The 22,431-nt window shown below is 37.0% G+C and overlaps 4 non-coding genes across 4 annotated transcripts; all 4 read left to right on the top strand.

Moving 5' to 3' along the window:
• The first annotated feature begins 4,056 nt into the window (after positions 1-4,056).
• On the top strand, positions 4,057-4,247 carry LOC134313227 (U2 spliceosomal RNA). Its single transcript, XR_010012118.1, has one exon. It is a non-coding gene; the product is annotated as a U2 spliceosomal RNA (small nuclear RNA).
• A 1,032-nt stretch (positions 4,248-5,279) lies between these two features.
• Positions 5,280-5,443, top strand: LOC134313091 (U1 spliceosomal RNA). Its single transcript, XR_010011989.1, has one exon. It is a non-coding gene; the product is annotated as a U1 spliceosomal RNA (small nuclear RNA).
• A 7,501-nt stretch (positions 5,444-12,944) lies between these two features.
• On the top strand, positions 12,945-13,135 carry LOC134313226 (U2 spliceosomal RNA). Its single transcript, XR_010012117.1, has one exon. It is a non-coding gene; the product is annotated as a U2 spliceosomal RNA (small nuclear RNA).
• Positions 13,136-14,150: 1,015 nt separating this feature from the next.
• On the top strand, positions 14,151-14,314 carry LOC134313097 (U1 spliceosomal RNA). Its single transcript, XR_010011995.1, has one exon. It is a non-coding gene; the product is annotated as a U1 spliceosomal RNA (small nuclear RNA).
• The last annotated feature ends 8,117 nt before the right edge of the window (positions 14,315-22,431 follow it).

Here is a 22,431-nt window from a genome sequence, read left to right as displayed (position 1 = left end):
TTGCAAGTAGAAAAAAAACATGTTAGAAAACACAACACATCAAACCAGGTGGATGGGCTTCAACAGCATAAGGTCACGTTGCAATGTTTACTTGTGCACTATTTAAAAATCCCATCCCCTGCTTAATATGTCTATTATAATGTTAATCATTATTTAAATACTAGAGGGTGGGCCATTTATATGGATACACCTAAATAAAATGGGAATGGTTGGTGATATTAACTTCCTGTTTGTGGCACATTAGTACATGGGAGGGGGAAAACTTTTCAAGATGGGTGGTGACCATGGTGGCCATTTTGAAGTCGGCCATTTTGGATCCAACTTTAGTTTTTTCAATGGGAAGAGGGTCATGTGACACATCAAACATATTGAGAATTTCACAAGAAAAACAACGGTGTGCTTGGTTTTAACGTAACTTTATTCTTTCATGAGTTATTTACAAGTTTCTGACCACTTATAAAATGTGTTCAAAGTGCTGCCCATTGTGTTGGATTGTCAATGCAACCCTCTTCTCCCACTCTTCACACACTGATAGCAACACCGCAGAAGAAATGCTAGCACAGGCTTCCAGTATCCGTAGTTTCAGGTGCTGCACATCTCGTATCTTCACAGCATAGACAATTGCCTTCAGATGACCCCAAAGATCAAAGTGTAAGGGGGTCAGATCGGGAGACCTTGGGGGCCATTCAACTGGCCCACGACGACCAATCCACTTTCCAGGAAACTGTTCATCTAGGAATGCTCGGACCTGACACCCATAATGTGGTGGTGCACCATCTTGCTGGAAAAACTCAGGGAACGTGCCAGCTTCAGTGCATAAAGAGGGAAACACATCATCATGTAGCAATTTCAAATATCCAGTGGCCTTGAGGTTTCTATTGATGAAGAATGGCCCCACTATCTTTGTACCCCATATACCACACCATACCATCAATTTTTGTGTTCCAACAGTCTTGGAGGGATCTATCCAATGTGGGTTAGTGTCAGACCAATAGCGGTGGTTTTGTTTGTTAACTTCACCATTCACATAAAAGTTTGCCTCATCACTGAACAAAATGCTCTGTGTAAACTGAGGGTCCTGTTCCAATTTTTGTTTTGCCCATTCTGCAAATTCAGTGCGCCGATCTGGGTCATCCTCGTTGAGATGCTGCAGCAGCTGGAGTTTGTAAGGGTGCCATTTGTGAGTAGCTAATATCCGCCGAAGGGATGTTCGACTGATGCCACTCTCCAGTGACATGCGGCGAGTGCTACGCTGTGGGCTCTTGCTGAATGAAGCTAGGACAGCCACTGATGTTTCTTCATTAGTGACAGTTTTCATGCATCCACATTTTGGCAAATCCAACACTGAACCAGTTTCACGAAACTTGGCAAGCAGTTTGCTAACTGTAGCATGGGAGATGGGTGGTCTCGTAGGGTGTCTTGCATTGAAATCTGCTGCAATGACCCGGGTACTGCGTTCACCAGACATCAACACAATTTCTATCCGCTCCTTACGTGTTAACCTCTGCGACATGTCAATGGCTGTAAACAAAGAGAAGCTTGCAAATAACTCATGAAAGAATAAAGTTACGTTAAAACCAAGCACACCATTGTTTTTCTTGTGAAATTCTCAATAAGTTTGATGTCACATGACCCTCTTCCCATTGAAAAAACTAAAGTTGGATCCAAAATGGCCGACTTCAAAATGGCCGCCATGGTCACCACCCATCTTGAAAAGTTTTCCCCCTCCCATATACTAATGTGTAACAAACAGGAAGTTAATATCACCAACCATTCCCATTTTATTTAGGTGTATCCATATAAATGGCCCACCCTGTAGATGAACTACTCTTAAACACTAGCCTCTAACCACTATTAAAAGCAAATTGAGATTTTTGCAACTACATAACAAAAACTTTTGTTTTAAAATCAAATTATTTGACAAATATATGCATACTAAGCATAATAAATTAAAACAGTTAAACTTTCCATTAAATAAAGAATGAAATATTTTGAATGCTAAAGGCTTATACACTGATAAAGCTGCTTGTATTTCAGTTGCTCTTCAGGGTGATCACATGATCTTTCTTCTCACCTGCCAGCTAATCAGAGCTTCATGCTGCTCATTGGAAAGGGCGCTGGCTTAATGAGCTTCTGTAAAGACGCCTGTGTGACTGAAGGGGAAAGTTTGTATAGTTTAGAGTATTTTAAAACTTTCGTAAAGTATAAAAAGCTTTTGAATGTTGTCGGTGTGTTGGAATAATAGCAGCAAATCATTTAGAACAGCGTAGTTAAATGATACAGACCAGAGCAACGGAAACATGTAGGTAGGCCTAATTGCGTTTCTGTACGTATCACAACTTTAGGTGAGTTAAACACTTTATATCGATTTACATTCTTCAGATTAGTCGCAACATGTGTTTATTATCCAGTGTCGATTTGTTGTGCTTGTATGTTTGGTATTTTAATGGGTGGTCGTATTTTTTTATTATGAACATTACCACCCGGTTTGACTGTATGTATTATGATTGAGCTCATTGTGTTTACAGTAGAAGAAGATATATTTTATTTGTCATATATACATATACACGTGTACAGTACAATAAAATTCTTTATTCGCATATACCAGCTTGTTTGGGAGCTGGGGTCAGCCATCGTACGGCGCCCTGGAGCAGACAGAGATAAGGGCCTTGCTCAAGGACCCAACAGTGGCAGTATTATTGTATTAACAGTAGCGTCACTTTTTAAATGAAACCAACATTTAAGGTATTACTGGTATTAAATACAACCGTTATTATTTTATACTGCATTTATTCTTTTAAGAGCAACAAAACGAGTACAGATTTGCAACTTTTTAAATTGCGAAATTAAGTATTTTGTCAGTCGACCGAATATAAACTTTTTCTGTGCTGTCTTAAGTTTGAATTGACAAAAATTGTCTTTCTACAAATATACCCGAATACATTGTGGTTTAGCAAAATATATAAAAAGTAGTTCATATTTTGACCCACATTCCGACATTAATCTTAAATCCCAACAAGATATTCTTAGCTTTTTTAAATGTTTGTAAAAGGTGTTACACTCATCTTTGGCATCTGCAGCACCTAGGATCCAATAACCACTCTCGACACTGCTGGAACCGTACATAACACTTTGGGATGTTTTTGCGGTCAGGTTTGCTTGCCATCTAGTTCATAATAGCTCTAATGTTAGGAAAACATTTCACTAACCATAACTGTAACCCCATGTTCCAAACAATGATTTACAACATTTTTCAATGTCGGTACTTTTATTCTTAAATATAAAATAAATTAATTGCTTATTTGGACATCCAAGCTTGTTTACGTTTGCTATGAATTTGGCATTAAGAGCCAGCTGTAGAATATTTAAAGATACAGTGTTTGTCATTTTTGTTTTAATATGAATTAAAAATAATTGACTGTAATCTACTAATTAGCCAACAATATTAGTTTTTTGGGTATTTTTAATTTTTTAATGTTTAGGATTATGTAATTTGAAAGGGTAATACTCAGTGTAATGAAACACTGTTTATGTATTTTATGTTTATATTATAATAGAACGGTTAGGTGTAGTTAAAACATTTTCTAAACTTATTTCAATGTTGTTCAATGTGTTCTCATATTGTTCTGAGATGTGATACCAGCTTTTACCACAGAGGGCCAAAGTTGTAGAAGCAAAATAACCTCATTTGTTCAAACCGTTCACAGTTGTCCGTTTTTGCTTATTTTAAAAATAACTTCATAATTTATTTATTACTAAATTATAGTTTAGATTAATATTTTAAGAGAGAAAAGGTTTGTACTAGGGGAAAAAGTGTGTCCGCGTTTCTGATTGGTCAGTTTATGAGCTCATCGCTCCTGCTAATCTTTCTCTTGAGTCTGTTGTAGCTAAACGGCTAGTTAATTTTTAATGGAATGATCTGTTCTAAAGCGCTTAATATTGATTATTGTTCGTGTATTTGATACACAGTAGGTGGTAGAAGCTAAAAACGGTAGTTGTCGTCCTCGTGTGTTGTGTACTGCTGAATGACTCTCCTTGTTTCTCTTCTGGTTCGGTATCGCTTCTCGGCCTTTTGGCTAAGATCAAGTGTAGTATCTGTTCTTATCAGTTTAATATCTGATACGTCCCCTACCCGGGGACCATATATTAAATTGATTTTTGGATCAGGGAGATGGAATAGGGGCTTGCTCCGTCCACTCCACGCATCGACCCGGTATTGCAGTGCCTCCGGGAACGGTGCACCCCCTCTGATGTGGTGGAATGAAAAATCATGGACGTTAAAAACACGAGTTTAGAAGCTCAGAACATCTTAACATGTTTATTTCATGTAACACTGGTGCGTTGCACACATACTCAGTTACAGTTCTGTAATCATGACCTTAAATTTTACACAGACTTTGCTTGTTGTTGTCTGCTGAGTCTTAGTAAAACATCACAGACATGCAGCACTGCTTTTAAAGTAAAAGTTCCACCAAACGCATGTTTACAGCTGGGACCACTAGACTTAATAAATGAATAAAATCTACACACATGCACAGAAAGTAATTTCTAGTACATGCATTTTTCACTTCATTAAGTTGTTAAAATTGAATATATTGGACTGCTTGTTTTACCTCTACCGGTCACACCAATAATTTTCTAATTAATGTCCTACTGTGTCATAGCCATATTTCTACCATCTGAAGGGACTCTTGCTCTATACTTGGACTTTAATGTTTGTCAGTTTAGAACTTACCTAGATTCTTTTACGTGTAGTGGAACATCCTAGCGAACTTATTTTTGTCCTTGCAATAATGCGAGCTTTTAACTGGACTTTTATTTTGAAGTCTACCACCATGCTGGAGCTAGCTTCTTTACATGTTTACGTTTTGTGTTTAAATGATCTGAATTAAACCGAGAAAGCTAAAAGCGTTCAGTTCTACTCCCTGAATTTACTGATGTGATTCTGTGGCTTTATGCACGTCTGGACATTTATTGCTCAGGAGAGCAAATCAAACTGAAACCATCAGCTAAACATCACAGCTCTCGTTACATATTTAGAAGCAGTGCATGATGGGAAGTGGTTTAGAGCGGTGTACTTTTCATTAGATGAAGATAACAGCAGAGTTTTGTAGAAGAAATGCAGCGATCATGTGATACAGATGTGCAGACTGTGTCCCTGTAAAGGTGTGTGTGTGTGTGTGTGTGTGTGTGTGTGTAATGAACGAGGGAGTGTGTGTCACCATGAGTGTGAACGCGGTGTGTTGTGGTGGCGCTGCTCCGCGGTGCGTGTAGAATTCATACTTACCTGGCAGGGGAGATACCATGATCAAGAAGGTGGTTCACCCAGGGTGAGGCTCAGCCATTGCACTCCGGCTGTGCTGACCCCTGCGAATTCCCCAAATGTGGGAATCTCGACTGCATAATTTCTGGTAGTGGGGGACTGCGTTCGCGCTCTCCCCTGATCTCAGTTGTTAAAGATAGGTGATCCGATGTACTCATTCAGACTAGAGAAGTCTATTTACATTTTCTTATCAAGCATTCCTGGATAAAGGAACTCAGTTCAGTTCCAGCTCAGCGCACTTTTGATTGTTCAACGTTATTGTTATAAGAATTCGGTGTATCACCATGCAAGTGTTCATTTGCGTTCGTCTCCACCAAGTCATAATATTATTTAAATAAGGATTCACATGCTGTACTAGTCTAACGCAGGGGTGTTTCAACTTTTCTTGTTGGAGAACAGATGAAGTGAAAAACATGCCAACATGGGCTCTTCTGTAAGAAAACAAAAGTCTAATAGACCTACTGGATTACTAACAATTACTTTTAATTTTTACTTAAATAATTATCTGTCTAACAGTGTTGTGTAAACTAAGATTTTGCTAATTTTCCTCACCAGTTTATAATCCTGATAAGATGATGATACTTCTGTAAATTAAACGTACTTGGTGAGAAAATTATTTATATTTCCATTTCTTTGTATTCACTTTCTAGATTTAGTTTCTTTCAAGCCATCGTGTTTATCCATAGACTCGGGAACATTAATGTAGGTGTAATCGTCATGTAAAAAAAGCTGGGGAGCGTTTTAGATTTGTTTTATGCGATAGCGGCACACAGAGTTCAAAAGGTTCAAGCAGTTGTTTAAATTTAAACTTTAAATTTATTTCTAAAAATTAACGGGCCTTTATTTGGACATCACTGTTGTATCGTAATAGTTTTAAATTTACATTCAAGCATTTAAAATCAAGCTTTGTACAGTATATATTTCAATGTTTGTAGGTCTGTACTAAATTCCAGTTTGAACTTTTTATTGTAAATCAACATATTTTAAAAACATAAATATGAAATTAGTACATAATTAAACATTTGTTAATTTCTTATATTACAGTAATAATCAAGATTAATTGACTAATTGCAGATTTTTCTTTTTTCTAAACTAGGAATAGATGACGATGTAAAAATGTATTGCAAACACAATAAAACGGAAGCAATGTGATCAATGCAAGTGTATCATAAGATTAAAATAGTTTAAAAAAAAAAAAGCCTGGCTGGCTTGTTTCCATTCCTCTTGTTAATTACTTTTCAGTATTTAGTATGAACCCAGGAGCCACAATCGAGATTGCTCATTCAATAAATGTACATGCACACCAATAGTATGACAAGTATGTCAAGGGAGCAGTACCCAGATTATTTAGTTTTAACATAACATGCAGACATGGACAAGTTGTACCATTATCTGTTTTTGTGTAGTATGTTAACTTTTTAACTAAGCAAGTACATTAATGTTTGTTTAATGTCAGAAGTAAATGTAAAATATTGAGGGACAGGTATTCAGTTTTTATTATTTCTTTAATGCATGAAAACAGTTAAAATATTGCCTGGCATCATTTCCCATCTTGCGCGTGATTTTAAATTAAGCCAGTCCCCCCATCCCCCAGATTCTGCTGGTGCCTTGGCATTGGAAGTGGACATTGTGGCAATGGAGGAGGACTGTACTTCTGTACTGTCTCCAAACTTCAATGGGTTGCTGTATTAATTTTGTTGTGCTTAAAAAAATGTTGTGGATGTAATTTCAAATAGCTGATTTTACCTATCAATCTACACTGTCACATGTAATGGCAAACTGAAAACATATTTTTTAATTAATTAAAAGCACCCAGTACTGTGATGCCGTCACTACCAAGCTTTACTGTGGGAATAATATTAGCCAGGTCATGTGCAGTGCATGTGTGCTCTTATCAAGACAGATTCATTGTATGTGTAACATACAAGGACAATCACAAGCTGGACACATTGATTGAAGCAGCGAAGAAGTAATGGCAAAGCTAAAAAGCCACATTGCCTCTAGCAACCCAACTTCAGTTTGGAAAGGCCTCCAGGAAATTACCAACTGCAAGGTGAGAGAGGCTACCCTTGTCCTGAACGACTGCCAGTTTGCCATCGACCTAAGATTGCAGATGTAAACATACAAAGGACAATCTTTAGCACCTCTCTGCCACTCCACTAGCCAGGGCAAAATAGCTTAAAACAGGTTTAGGTGGACTATGTAGTAGGGCTGCAACTAACGATTATTTTAGTAGTCGACTAATCTGACGATTATTTTTTTTTTTTCGATTAGTCGACTAGTCAGCGATTATTTATGTAATCTCTGCCTTAACATAAAACCCTGTTATGTTATTTAAGTTCCAATATCAAATTAAAATAATGACCCATGAAACATGAATTTGAAACTTAAGCTTGATAGTTTAATTAAATATATTTGAAACATTAATACACAATCACAATAAAAAAAATTCAATGAAATAAGAAAGCTTTGGACAGCATTAGAAGCTGTTATGTTTCAGAAGTTATCACTCGAAGTCAAAAACATTTATAACATGTCGAGAAACATGTGAATGCTGTCTGAAGACCTCAGCCTTCTGAGGGGTGCATGAATCTTTTCTCTTCTCATCCACACTCCATTGCTTAGTGCTATTAATAGAAAGCACAAAAGAGAAAGCTGTATTAACTATCACAAACTGAAGGCTATGTATTATAGTTTATTACAAATAGTGTACTGGCTATGCCAACTAAACCATAACAGGTTAAATATCTTAACTGATTTATCTGCTGAGCTAACTAGCTATCATTAAGTGGAGGAGGTTTATTATTTAGAATGAATGCTCTCATTAACGAGAGCAAAAAATATGGAAGACGAGACAGGGTAACGTTAGGCTTTAATGTTAAGTTATTTAACGTTACTCATATAAATGACTGATTAACTATTGCACTTAATGAGTTAGCTAGCAAACAAACCTGAAAAATAGCGATCTCTTAGATAGTTTTCCGACAAGTACTCTAGCATTAACAAACATTAACTACGTTGGTTAAAGCACAAAGCGGTGTAAAAACTTACCGTAATAACGCTGCTCATCACGGCTGCAAGGCGTTTCACCGTAGTGCTGGTGTGAAACCATAACTCTGCTTTGTAGTGTCTGCGTCCAGCTCGTTTCTTTGGGTTATTTTGGCTGAAATACTTTAGAAAGTTTCAGTCTCTTTGTCTTTACCTCTCTGTCTTCATAAACTCCCCGCTGCGCCGTGGAAGCGATGCTGCGCCCCCCTGCAGTCCCTTTAGTGCATTGCATCAATAACGACTAGTCGACAATGAAATTCCGTTATCGATTACGTCGACTAATCGTTGCAGCCCTAATATGTAGGTACATTTCTGTATTTATTCATTATTTATTTTTATTTTATGTAGAACAAATCAAAACAACAAAATAAAGTTTCCTCTGTTCTGGTTTCACACTTAGTGAAGTTTACATTTGTTGTTTGGTGTTTGAAAAAGCATTCAGTAAGCGTTTTGCAGATTAAAAACGTTGCTGACTAAAGAGGTCAATGGAGAATTGCTTGACTAGATTGAGCTGAACTACTAAAAAATCCTTGCTCGTAGAATAAAACATGTTAGAAAACACAACACATCAAACCAGGTGGATGGGCTTCAACAGCATAAGGTCACGTTGCAATGTTTACTTGTGCACTATTAAAAAATCCCATCCCCTGCTTAATATGTCTATTATAATGTTAATCATTATTTAAATACTAGAGGGTGGGCCATTTATATGGATACACCTAAATAAAATGGGAATGGTTGGTGATATTAACTTCCTGTTTGTGGCACATTAGTACATGGGAGGGGGAAAACTTTTCAAGATGGGTGGTGACCATGGTGGCCATTTTGAAGTCGGCCATTTTGGATCCAACTTTAGTTTTTTCAATGGGAAGAGGGTCATGTGACACATCAAACATATTGAGAATTTCACAAGAAAAACAACGGTGTGCTTGGTTTTAACGTAACTTTATTCTTTCATGAGTTATTTACAAGTTTCTGACCACTTATAAAATGTGTTCAAAGTGCTGCCCATTGTGTTGGATTGTCAATGCAACCCTCTTCTCCCACTCTTCACACACTGATAGCAACACTCCAGAAGAAATGCTAGCACAGGCTTCCAGTATCCGTAGTTTCAGGTGCTGCACATCTCGTATCTTCACAGCATAGACAATTGCCTTCAGATTACCCCAAAGATCAAAGTCTAAGGGGGTCAGATCGGGAGACCTTGGGGGCCATTCAACTGGCCCACGACGACCAATCCACTTTCCAGGAAACTGTTCATCTAGGAATGCTCGGACCTGACACCCATAATGTGGTGGTGCACCATCTTGCTGGAAAAACTCAGGGAACATGCCAGCTTCAGTGCATAAAGAGGGAAACACATCATCATGTAGCAATTTCAAATATCCAGTGGCCTTGAGGTTTCTATTGATGAAGAATGGCCCCACTATCTTTGTACCCCATATACCACACCATACCATCAATTTTTGTGTTCCAACAGTCTTGGAGGGATCTATCCAATGTGGGTTAGTGTCAGACCAATAGCGGTGGTTTTGTTTGTTAACTTCACCATTCACATAAAAGTTTGCCTCATCACTGAACAAAATGTTCTGTGTAAACTGAGGGTCCTGTTCCAATTTTTGTTTTGCCCATTCTGCAAATTCAGTGCGCCGATCTGGGTCATCCTCGTTGAGATGCTGCAGCAGCTGGAGTTTGTACGGGTGCCATTTGTGAGTAGCTAATATCCGCCGAAGGGATGTTCGACTGATGCCACTCTCCAGTGACATGCGGCGAGTGCTACGCTGTGGGCTCTTGCTGAATGAAGCTAGGACAGCCACTGATGTTTCTTCATTAGTGACAGTTTTCATGCATCCACATTTTGGCAAATCCAACACTGAACCAGTTTCACGAAACTTGGCAAGCAGTTTGCTAACTGTAGCATGGGAGATGGGTGGTCTCGTAGGGTGTCTTGCATTGAAATCTGCTGCAATGACCGGGGTACTGCGTTCACCAGACATCAACACAATTTCTATCCGCTCCTCACGTGTTAACCTCTGCGACATGTCAATGGCTGTAAACAAAGAGAAGCTTGCAAATAACTCATGAAAGAATAAAGTTACGTTAAAACCAAGCACACCATTGTTTTTCTTGTGAAATTCTCAATAAGTTTGATGTCACATGACCCTCTTCCCATTGAAAAAACTAAAGTTGGATCCAAAATGGCCGACTTCAAAATGGCCGCCATGGTCACCACCCATCTTGAAAAGTTTTCCCCCTCCCATGTACTAATGTGCCACAAACAGGAAGTTAATATCACCAACCATTCCCATTTTATTTAGGTGTATCCACATAAATGGCCCACCCTGTAGATGAACTACTCTTAAACACTAGCCTCTAACCACTATTAAAAGCAAATTGAGATTTTTGCAACTACATAACAAAAACTTTTGTTTTAAAATCAAATTATTTGACAAATATATGCATACTAAGCATAATAAATTAAAACAGTTAAACTTTCCATTAAATAAAGAATGAAATATTTTGAATGCTAAAGGCTTATACACTGATAAAGCTGCTTGTATTTCAGTTGCTCTTCAGGGTGATCACATGATCTTTCTTCTCACCTGCCAGCTAATCAGAGCTTCATGCTGCTCATTGGAAAGGGCGCTGGCTTAATGAGCTTTTGTAAAGACGCCTGTGTGACTGAAGGGGAAAGTTTGTATAGTTTAGAGTATTTTAAAATTTTCGTAAAGTATAAAAAGCTTTTGAATGTTGTCGGTGTGTTGGAATAATAGCAGCAAATCATTTAGAACAGCGTAGTTAAATGATACAGACCAGAGCAACGGAAACATGTAGGTAGGCCTAATCGCGTTTCTGTACGCATCACAACTTTAGGTGAGTTAAACACTTTATATCGATTTACATTCTTCAGATTAGTCGCAACATGTGTTTATTATCCAGTGTCGATTTGTTGTGCTTGTATGTTTGGTATTTTAATGGGTGGTCGTATTTTTTTATTATGAACATTACCACCCGGTTTGACTGTATGTATTATGATTGAGCTCATTGTGTTTACAGTAGAAGAAGATATATTTTATTTGTCATATATACATATACACGTGTACAGTACAATAAAATTCTTTATTCGCATATACCAGCTTGTTTGGGAGCTGGGGTCAGCCATCGTACGGCGCCCTGGAGCAGACAGAGATAAGGGCCTTGCTCAAGGACCCAACAGTGGCAGTATTATTGTATTAACAGTAGCGTCACTTTTTAAATGAAACCAACATTTAAGGTATTACTGGTATTAAATACAACCGTTATTATTTTATACTGCATTTATTCTTTTAAGAGCAACAAAACGAGTACAGATTTGCAACTTTTTAAATTGCGAAATTAAGTATTTTGTCAGTCGACCGAATATAAACTTACTGTGCTGTCTTAAGTTTGAATTGACAAAAATTCCAAATTGTCTTCCTACAAATATACCCGAATACATTGTGGTTTAGCAATATATATAAAAAGTAGTTCATATTTTGACCCACATTCCGACATTAATCTTAAATCCCAACAAGATATTCTTAGCTTTTTTAAATGTTTGTAAAAGGTGTTACACTCATCTTTGGCATCTGCAGCACCTAGGATCCAATAACCACTCTCGACACTGCTGGAACCGTACATAACACTTTGGGATGTTTTTGCGGTCAGGTTTGCTTGCCATCTAGTTCATAATAGCTCTAATGTTAGGAAAACATTTCACTAACCATAACTGTAACCCCATGTTCCAAACAATGATTTACAACATTTTTCAATGTAGGTACTTTTTATTCTTAAATATAAAATAAATTAATTGCTTATTTGGACATCCAAGCTGGTTTACGTTTGCTATGAATTTGGCATTAAGAGCCAGCTGTAGAATATTTAAAGATACAGTGTTTGTCATTTTTATTAAAAATAATTGACTAATCTACTAATTAGCCAACAATATTAGTTTTTTGGGTATTTTTAATTTTTTAATGTTTAGGATTATGTAATTTGAAAGGGTAATACTCAGTGTAATGAAACACTGTTTATGTATTTTATGTTTATATTATAATAGAACGGTTAGGTGTAGTTAAAACATTTTCTAAACTTATTTCAATGTTGTTCAATGTGTTCTCATATTGTTCTGAGATGTGATACCAGCTTTTACCACAGAGGGCCAAAGTTGTAGAAGCAAAATAACCTCATTTGTTCAAACCGTTCACAGTTGTCCGTTTTTGCTTATTTTAAAAATAACTTCATAATTTATTTATTACTAAATTATAGTTTAGATTAATATTTTAAGAGAGAGTTTGTACTAGGGGAAAAAGTGTGTCCGCGTTTCTGATTGGTCAGTTTATGAGCTCATCGCTCCTGCTAATCTTTCTCTTGAGTCTGTTGTAGCTAAACGGCTAGTTAATTTTTAATGGAATGATCTGTTCTAAAGCGCTTAATATTGATTATTGTTCGTGTATTTGATACACAGTAGGTGGTAGAAGCTAAAAACGGTAGTTGTCGTCCTCGTGTGTTGTGTACTGCTGAATGACTCTCCTTGTTTCTCTTCTGGTTCGGTATCGCTTCTCGGCCTTTTGGCTAAGATCAAGTGTAGTATCTGTTCTTATCAGTTTAATATCTGATACGTCCCCTACCCGGGGACCATATATTAAATTGATTTTTGGATCAGGGAGATGGAATAGGGGCTTGCTCCGTCCACTCCACGCATCGACCCGGTATTGCAGTGCCTCCGGGAACGGTGCACCCCCTCTGATGTGGTAGAATGAAAGATCATGGACGTTTAGAAGCTCAGAACAACTTAACATGTTTATTTCATGTAACATTTGTGCGTTGCACACATACTCAGTTACAGTTCTGTAATCATGACCTCAAGTTTTACACAGACTTTGCTTGTTGTTGTCTGCTGAGTCTTAGTAAAACATCACAGACATGCAGCACTGCTTTCAAAGTAAAAGTTCCACCAAACGCATGTTTACAGCTGGGACCACTAGACTTAATAAATAAATAAAATCAACACACATGCACAGAAAGTAATTTCTAGTACATGCATTTTTCACTTCATTAAGTTGTTAAAATTGAATATATTGGACTGCTTGTTTTACCTCTACTGGTCACACCAATAATTTTCTAATTAATGTCCTACTGTGTCATAGCCATATTTCTACCATCTGAAGGGACTCTTGCTCTATACTTGGACTTTAATGTTTGTCAGTTTAGAACTTACCTAGATTCTTTTACGTGTAGTGGAACATCCTAGCGAACTTATTTTTGTCCTTGCAATAATGCGAGCTTTTAACTGGACTTTTATTTTGAAGTCTACCACCATGCTGGAGCTAGCTTCTTTACATGTTTACGTTTTGTGTTTAAATGATCTGAATTAAACCGAGAAAGCTAAAAGCGTTCAGTTCTACTCCCTGAATTTACTGATGTGTTTCTGTGGCTTTATGCACGTCTGGACTTTTATTGCTCAGGAGAGCAAATCAAACTGAAACCATCAGCTAAACATCACAGCTCTCGTTACATATTTAGAAGCAGTGCATGATGGGAAGTGGTTTAGAGCGGTGTACTTTTCATTAGATGAAGATAACAGCAGAGTTTTGTAGAAGAAATGCAGCGATCATGTGATACAGATGTGCAGACTGTGTCCCTGTAAAGGTGTGTGTGTGTGTGTGTGTGTGTGTGTAATGAACGAGGGAGTGTGTGTCACCATGAGTGTGAACGCGGTGTGTTGTGGTGGCGCTGCTCCGCGGTGCGTGTAGAATTCATACTTACCTGGCAGGGGAGATACCATGATCAAGAAGGTGGTTCACCCAGGGTGAGGCTCAGCCATTGCACTCCGGCTGTGCTGACCCTTGCGAATTCCCCAAATGTGGGAATCTCGACTGCATAATTTCTGGTAGTGGGGGACTGCGTTCGCGCTCTCCCCTGATCTCAATTGTTAAAGAGATGATCTAATGTTTACCTACGCAATGGATAAGTCTAGTTACGTGTGGTTATCAGTTGGGTTGCACATCTTCATACCAGAAGATAGCGGGGAAGTGGGCAAATTTTACAGTCTATAAACATTACAGTATAATCACAGTATTTTAATGTTTTATTACAAAAAGTTAAACAATCAGAACGTCAAACATTGCTCATCCTATCGGATCTATAATAAATAATAAGTGTACATGCATTTGTATCAATTACACTTTAAAACATATTAACATATAACATTTAGCCATTATAATCTCTTACTGCCCACACAAAACAATAATAGCAGGCAGGCAGTTAAATATATTTCAAAAAGTTATTTAGTTACAGCTATTTCTTAAATGTGCATGAAACAGAACGCTGGTTAAAATGCATTAAATGTTGTAATAGTTACACAGTGACGTGTACGATTAATTATACCTGTATTACAGAATTGAGTTCTATGTAAAATGTAAAATAATTCAAAGTCCAAACATTTGAGTGGGGGTTAAACAAGAACGCTACTTTTAATGTCACACAAGCTCAGTGCAAAACAACATAAGCACAGCCGGAGACGGTCATTTCTGATATCTTCCCTACACACTTGCTCCCTATGCCCTAGCATAGTACACTTAACATTCTTAAAGGGCCAGACAATATATTTGTAATTTACATTACACGACAGGTGAGACGTTAGAAAACGTTTTTTTTTTTTTTCTTAGAATAGCCCTTTTTTTTTTTAGGAAAAATAGTTCCTGTGTGAATTACAAGGGCAAGGAAAAACTACGGCAGAAATAAAAGTCAGAAGAGGAGATGTGGCTTAACATTATTAGTTTTTGCTCTGTCTTCTCAACACTTGTGCTTGATTTACACGGTCTATATATTAACGTGCTTGTGTGTTTATTTCCGTTTTTCAATATTGGTTTTCGAAACGAAAAATGACCCGTTTTCTTGATTTGAAGTGAAAAACGAATGACCAAAGGTACATGGACCCTAACGCTAGCCATTGTGGCTTTTCGCTTCTCTCTCTGTGTTATCACCTCAAACAGTGAGCACCCCCACAACCAATCAGTGAGCTCCAACCGCTACCACTCCCACCCCTCCCTTACTGTGGATGCGTGAATGTCTTAGTCTCAGTTTTTAAGGTAGACCTAAAGCAGAAATTTGGTGCTTCACATTTTTAAAATACTGTCACCATTTTTAAATACCATCAACATTTTTAAAATACAGCGGTATACCGTAATACCATCACACTGCCCAACCCTAGTTACCAGGCATTCCTGAGTAAAGGTGCTCAGTCTCAGCACTTTCGATTGTCCAATGTTATTGTTTTAAGCGTTTGGTTTAACACCATGCAAGTGTTCATATGCGTTCGTCCCCACTAAGTCATAAAATGATTTAAATAAGGGTTCACATACTGTACTAAATCCCACTTTTTGACCATTCATTCACTTTCAAATTCGAGTATTCGAGAGCAAAGGAACGCACAGTCTCAGCAATCTGGTTAGTCTAACGCAGGGGTGTTTAAACTTTTCTTGTTGGAGGACAGATTGAGATTGATAGACCTACCGGATTACTAACAATTACTCTTCATTTTTATTTAAATAATTATTTATCTGTCTTTAACAGTGTTGTGTAAACTAAGATTTTGCTAATTTTCCTCACCAGTTTATAATCCTGATAAGAAGATACTTCTGTAAATTAAACGTATGCACTTCCCTCTGAACTTGGTGAGAAAATTATTTATATTTTCATTTCTTTGTATTCACTTTCTAGTTTTCGTTTCTTTCGAGCTGTCATGTTTATCTAAAAACTCGGGAACATTAATGTAGGTGTAACCGTCATGTTTTGGGGAAAGATGGGGAGCGTTTTAGATTTGTTTTATGCGATAGCGGCACACAGAGTTCAAAAGGGTTAAGCAGTTTTTTTTAAACCTGCTTAATAGCGGGTCAACTTTAAATTTATTTCTAAAAATACCTCATGAGACGTTTGAAAAGTAATGGGCTTTTGTTTGGACATCATTGTTATATCGTAAGTTTTAAATGTACATTCGAGCGTTTAAAATTAGTACATAATTAAACATTTGTTAATTTCTTCTTTTTTCTCAGTTTTATTTATTCGCTTTTTCACACAATACAAAGGAAATTAGTCAGTTTACATATTACAGCAATTTAAATTGTGTTGTACAATAACAGAGAATCAGTTAAGCATAAATATGCAATATGACTCCGTTTTCCTGAGAATTACACAATTAAACGTGAGATAACTAGGTACACACAGGAACCCCCTGTAATAATCAAGATCAATTTTAATAATCAATTGACGAATTGCAGATTTTTGTTTTTGCTAAACTAAGAATACACTGTTTAAAAGTTCTTTTGCAAATAATGTGTAAAATTTATTGCAAACACAATGAAACGGAAGTAGTATGAACCCAGGAGCCACAATTGAGATTGCTCGCAAGCGATAACTTGGCAGACTCATTCGGTAAATGTACATGCACACCAATAGTATGACACGTATGTCAAGGGAGCAGTACCCAGATTATTTAGTTTTAACATAAAATGTAGATATGGACAAATTGTACCATTATCTGTTTTTTTGTAGTATGTTAATGATTTTTTTTAACTAAGCAAGTACATTAACTAACTATAGATTTACCAACTGTTTTTAAAATAGTGGAGTGGAATTGTGTCTAGCAAATATACACTGAGTTGACTGTCTTGTTGATTGGACTAAATAAGTTAAGTCTGAGTAGAGATTGTGGTTTAATATAATTTCTAGTTGTGATGCACTAATTCACGTTCAATTTGGTATAGAAAATTTAAATGAGAAACCATGCTGGGCTCAGGAGTACCATCAGAAACAAAGAAAAAGCCATGCATCAGTTACGTGAAAAAATGCCGCTCATGTCTAAGCTAGAGCTCCTCTTGAACTGGCCTCCAAGACAGTGAATATGCTGTCCTGAGCTCATGGTAGAGCTTTTTTGGGAGTGGGGGCTGCCTACTGTCCAGCTCTGGGTACAATTGAAAACGTACTGTATTGTCATAAGAGGAAGAGAATTCAAACACTGGTAAAGAGCTGAAGTCTTAAGTTAAAATGACAAAATTCCAAACTGTCTTCCTATCAAAAGATCTTATGACTGAGTACATTGTGGTTTAGCAAAATGTATTAAACCAGGTTTGCTTTTTTAATGTAGAATAAATTAATTGCTAATATGCTTATATATTAGTTTGGAGAGCAAAATGTTTTGTTTTTACACTCGGTAAGGTTTATGTTTGCTATGAATTTGACATTAGGATCCAGTTGTGGCATACATTTACATTTTCAGCACTTAGCAGATACTCTTATCTAGAGCGTCAGAAGTACTTCCTCAGTAAACATTTTCCTACTGTCATTTAAATAGACAACAGTCCAAGGATAGAATTTTTTATTTATTTATTTAAATAAGATACTATAGAAGGTTAGTAAGTACATGTTATTGCCCCCAAGGTGGGGGTTTGATCATTCTTTGAAGACAGTGAGTGACTCAAATGTTTGAACAGACAGGGGAAGTTTGTTCCACCACGGATCATGTAATTTAAAAGGTTAATACTTAAGTGTAATTAATTTTTTTTTTTAAATAGAACGGGTGGTGGGTCCGTGTACCTTTGGTAATTCTTTTTCCACTTTAATTCCCAAAGTTGAAAAACAAGAAAACGGAGCGTTATTCGTTTTTCGTTTTAAGATCAAAAATCAAATAACAAATAAGCAGAAATTGAAAAACGGGTCGTATTTAAATTTTCCAAAATCAACATTTTTTATCAGTTCAACAAGAAATAAAAGTGCGAGCGCGTGCACGTGCTGATGTGCGTATATATGCTTCATATAAAGTGTAAATCAGGTACAAGTGTTGAGAAGACGGAGCAAAAAGTCATAATAACGTTACACCGCGTCCCCTGTTCTGACTTTTGTGTCTGTCATACTTTTTCCTGCCCTTGTAATTCACACGAACTATTTATCCTAAAAAAAAATAGGGGGCTATTCTAAGAAAAAAGAATGCTGCATTATTTTTTACATTATTTTTTACATTATTATTATTATTATTACCGTATAGGACCCAGTTCTGTAATATAGGCATAACTAATCGTACATGTCACATAGTGGTGGTAAATTCGGTCACTCAGTGATGTGATTCGGTTCACTTGAGTCACTTGTACTGACATCTTGATTGCGATTGATTTACTGCATGAAAATACAACCCCTGGCAAAAATTATGGAATCACCACTCTTGGAAGATGTTCTGTCAAGTCAAGTCAAGTCAACTTTATTTATATAGCGCTTTTTACAATATACATTGTCTCAAAGCAACTTTACAAAATCCAGGACCAACAGATACAAAAACCCCTGTTGAGCAAGCCGAGGGCGACTGTGGCAAGGAAAAACTCCCTGAAAATTACAGGAAGAAACCTTGAGAGGAACCAGACTCAACAGGGCCCATCCTTCTTGGGTGGTCTGGAGGATACTTTAAATAAATACACGATTTACACAAATCATACAAACACAGAATTGAATGATCTAAAAGTCATCCAGTGGTAATAAATAGATAAATAAACAATTAAATAATAATAGAGTTGTTATCCACTCTAGTCTTCAATAAAGTCTGTAGTGATTTCTTGTCGTTGCAATTACTCCAGACCCGTCACATCTGACAGGAGCAGCATCGTTGTCCCGGCAGTCTCGACTTTAATCCTTAACCTCGGCGGGTAAACAGGTTTCCATCAGAATGCCCTCGGGGTAAAACAACAGAGAATGTAGTTAATAATGTACAATGCTAGTTGACAAACAGTTTTACAGAGAGTTTTAGACTCCGGCAGCCCTAATTATTACAGCATAACTAAAAGGGAGAGCGAGCAGGTAACAAGGTCATGAAGGCTTTCACAGGACATCAGCGCCCACCTCTCCTACCCAAACCAGAGTGATTGGACAAGAGAGGCAGAACGACAGCGACCCAACATCCCTGATCACCACAAGTTTCTATGACCAAGAACCCCCAAGCTCTGCGCCTTTGTCTATACTAATCAAAAGCCTGAGAAAATAAATATGTTTTCAGTTTAGACTTAAACATTGAGACTGTGTCCGAATCCCGAACAGAGGCAGGAAGATTATTCCAGAGTTGTGGAGCTTTGTAAGAAAATGCTCTTCCACCAGCTTTGGTCTTTTTAATTTTAGGAACTATAAGTAACCCTGCATCTTGTGAACGAAGTGGACGTGCTGGATTGTAGTAATTAATAAGTTCACTCAGATACTGTGGAGCCAGACCATGTAGCGCTTTATAGGTTAGTAAAAGTATTTTGTAATCAATGCGAAATTTAACTGGCAGCCAGTGTAGAGATGATAGAACAGGAGTGATATGATCAAATTTTTTAGTTCTAGTTAGCACTCGAGCTGCTGCATTTTGAACTAACTGGAGTTTGTTTAAGGATCTACCAGAGCATCCAGTTAGAAGAGCATTACAATAATCTAACCGAGAAGTTATAAACGCATGGATCAGTTTTTCGGCGTCATTAACAGATAGTATATTTCTTATTTTAGAGATATTACGCAAATGATAGAAAGCAACTCTAGTAATATTATTAATGTGTGTATCAAAGGAGAGATCTGAATCTATTGTGACACCTAAGTTTTTTACATCTGGGCTGGGAGTAACAGAGAACGTGTTTAAGTTTAGCACCAGGTTAGACAACTTGTCTCTTGCAGCTTTAGAGCCAACAAGTAAAACCTCAGTTTTATCTGAATTAAGTAAAAGAAAATTACACGACATCCAGTTTTTTATGTCGTTTACACAATCTTCTATCTTACTGATTGTGTCAGTATCATTTGGTTTGGCTGATATATACAGCTGTGTGTCATCTGCATAGCAGTGAAAGTTTATGCCATGTTTATGAATAATTTCACCTAGTGGAAGCATATAGAGTGTAAATAATAGCGGTCCAAGTACCGACCCCTGTGGAACACCACACTTTACTTTTGTAGTTTCTGAGCATTTATTATTTACATAAACGAATTGAGAGCGGTCAGTCAAATATGATTGAAACCAAGAGAGTGCGAGTCCTTTAACACCTACTGTATTTTCTAGCCTCTCCAGTAAAATGTTATGATCGACCGTATCAAACGCTGCACTAAGATCTAATAGAACAAGAAAAGAGACACATCCATTATCAGAAGACATTAACAACTCGTTAACTACTCTAATTAATGCGGTTTCGGTACTATGGTTGGGTCTAAATCCTGATTGAAATTTTTCATGAATACAATTTTCATTCAAATAAGAACATAGCTGTTTGGAAACGACTTTTTCTAATATCTTTGAGACAAAAGGAAGGTTTGAAATTGGCCTATAATTAGATAAAACATGTGGATCAAGATTAGGTTTTTTAATCAGGGGTTTAATAACAGCACTTTTAAACAATTTAGGTACGTACCCAAGGCTAAGGGATGCATTGATTAATGTAAGCAGGGGCTCTACAATAGCTGGGAGTAAATCTTTAAGTAAACGAGTTGGAACAGGATCGAGTATACACGATGATGACTTCGATGATTTAATCAACACAGTTAGTTCATTTTGGGAGATTGGATTAAAGGAATTTAGTTGGATTAACTCGTTACTATTATCACCAATGCTGCTCGGAGTGAGTCCATACTTAACATTGGCAAGTGACACACTCTGACTCTGAAGTCGTATTTTTTCTATCTTGTCATTAAAGAATTTTAAAAAATCATCACTGGTACAGTCAGGCGGTATATTAGATTCAGTTTCATTGACGTTTTTAGTTAATTTGGACACTGTCTCAAAAAGGAATCTAGGATTGTTTTTATTTTTCTCTATTAGGGATGAATAATATAAAGATTTAGCTTTTATAAGTGCATGTTTATACTCAGTTAGAGCATCTTTCCAAGCAATCTTATACACCTCCAGTGTAGTGTGACGCCACTTACGTTCTAATTTCCGTGCTGCTTGTTTAAGTGCGCATGTGTGGTCATTGTACCAAGGAGCAAGTTTTTTCTCCCTAATCAGTTTAGTTTTGAGTGGGGCTACGTTATCTAAGGTTGTGCGCAGTACGGTCTCTAGGTTTTGAGTTGCCTGATCTAGTTCTTTAGGTTCTGATGCTGATATATTTGGTAATTCTGGTAGGCAGTTTATGAACGCTGCTGCAGTTGCAGATGTAATAGTGCGCTTACATTTAAAACGATTTGGTTGCTGTATATTATTGGACAGGGACACTTCATATATTAGTAGGGAGTGATCAGAGATTAAGTCATTCTGTGGTATAATTTCCAGGTTGTCTATGTTTATACCATAAGTAAGTATTAAATCTAAGGTATGTTTACAGCGGTGAGTGGGTCCTGTTACATTTTGGGTGATGCCTAAGGATTCTAAAATAGAATCAAACGCAATTTTGAGTGGATTACACTTATCCTCATAATGAATATTAAAGTCACCAACAATTAAAGCTTTCTTAGTTGATAAGACTAATTTAGAAAGAAAATCGGCAAATTCGTTAAGAAATTCTGAGTAAGGACCAGGGGGTCGATAAACAGTAACCAGTTTAAACATACTATTTTTATCAGATGAACATTTATTGGTTATGTCAGAGATAAGAACTTCAAACGAGTTTGTTATGGGAGATGATTTTACAGTAAGACCTATGTCTTTATCATAAATTGCGGCTATTCCTCCACCACGACCGCTAAGACGTGGCTTATGTTCATAACTGTAACCCGGAGGAGATGCTTCATTTAAACTTAGATACTCATCAGGTCTAGCCCAGGTCTCGGTTAAACACAGGGCACTAAGACAATTATCTGTAATTATTTCATTTACAATTACTGTTTTGCATGCAAGTGACCTGATGTTTAGAAGTCCTAACTTTAGTTTAACTTTACTAGGGTTTTCATGATGCTCATTTAGATTAATTTTAATTAAGTTATTATGACATACTTTTTGATTTTGTTTTGGCTTACACCTGCCACGGTAAACAGACACAGTCTCAATGGTTTGTGACCTAAGGATTCCGGGTGACGTCCGATGGCGACTCGCAGACAGTCGGTTA

Source organism: Trichomycterus rosablanca, chromosome 4, assembly GCF_030014385.1.
Source record: "Trichomycterus rosablanca isolate fTriRos1 chromosome 4, fTriRos1.hap1, whole genome shotgun sequence".
In the NCBI taxonomy this organism is placed as follows: Eukaryota; Metazoa; Chordata; class Actinopteri; order Siluriformes; family Trichomycteridae; genus Trichomycterus; species Trichomycterus rosablanca.
The sequence above is the reverse complement of the archived record's forward strand: the minus strand, read 5'-3'. Positions and strand labels throughout refer to the sequence as shown.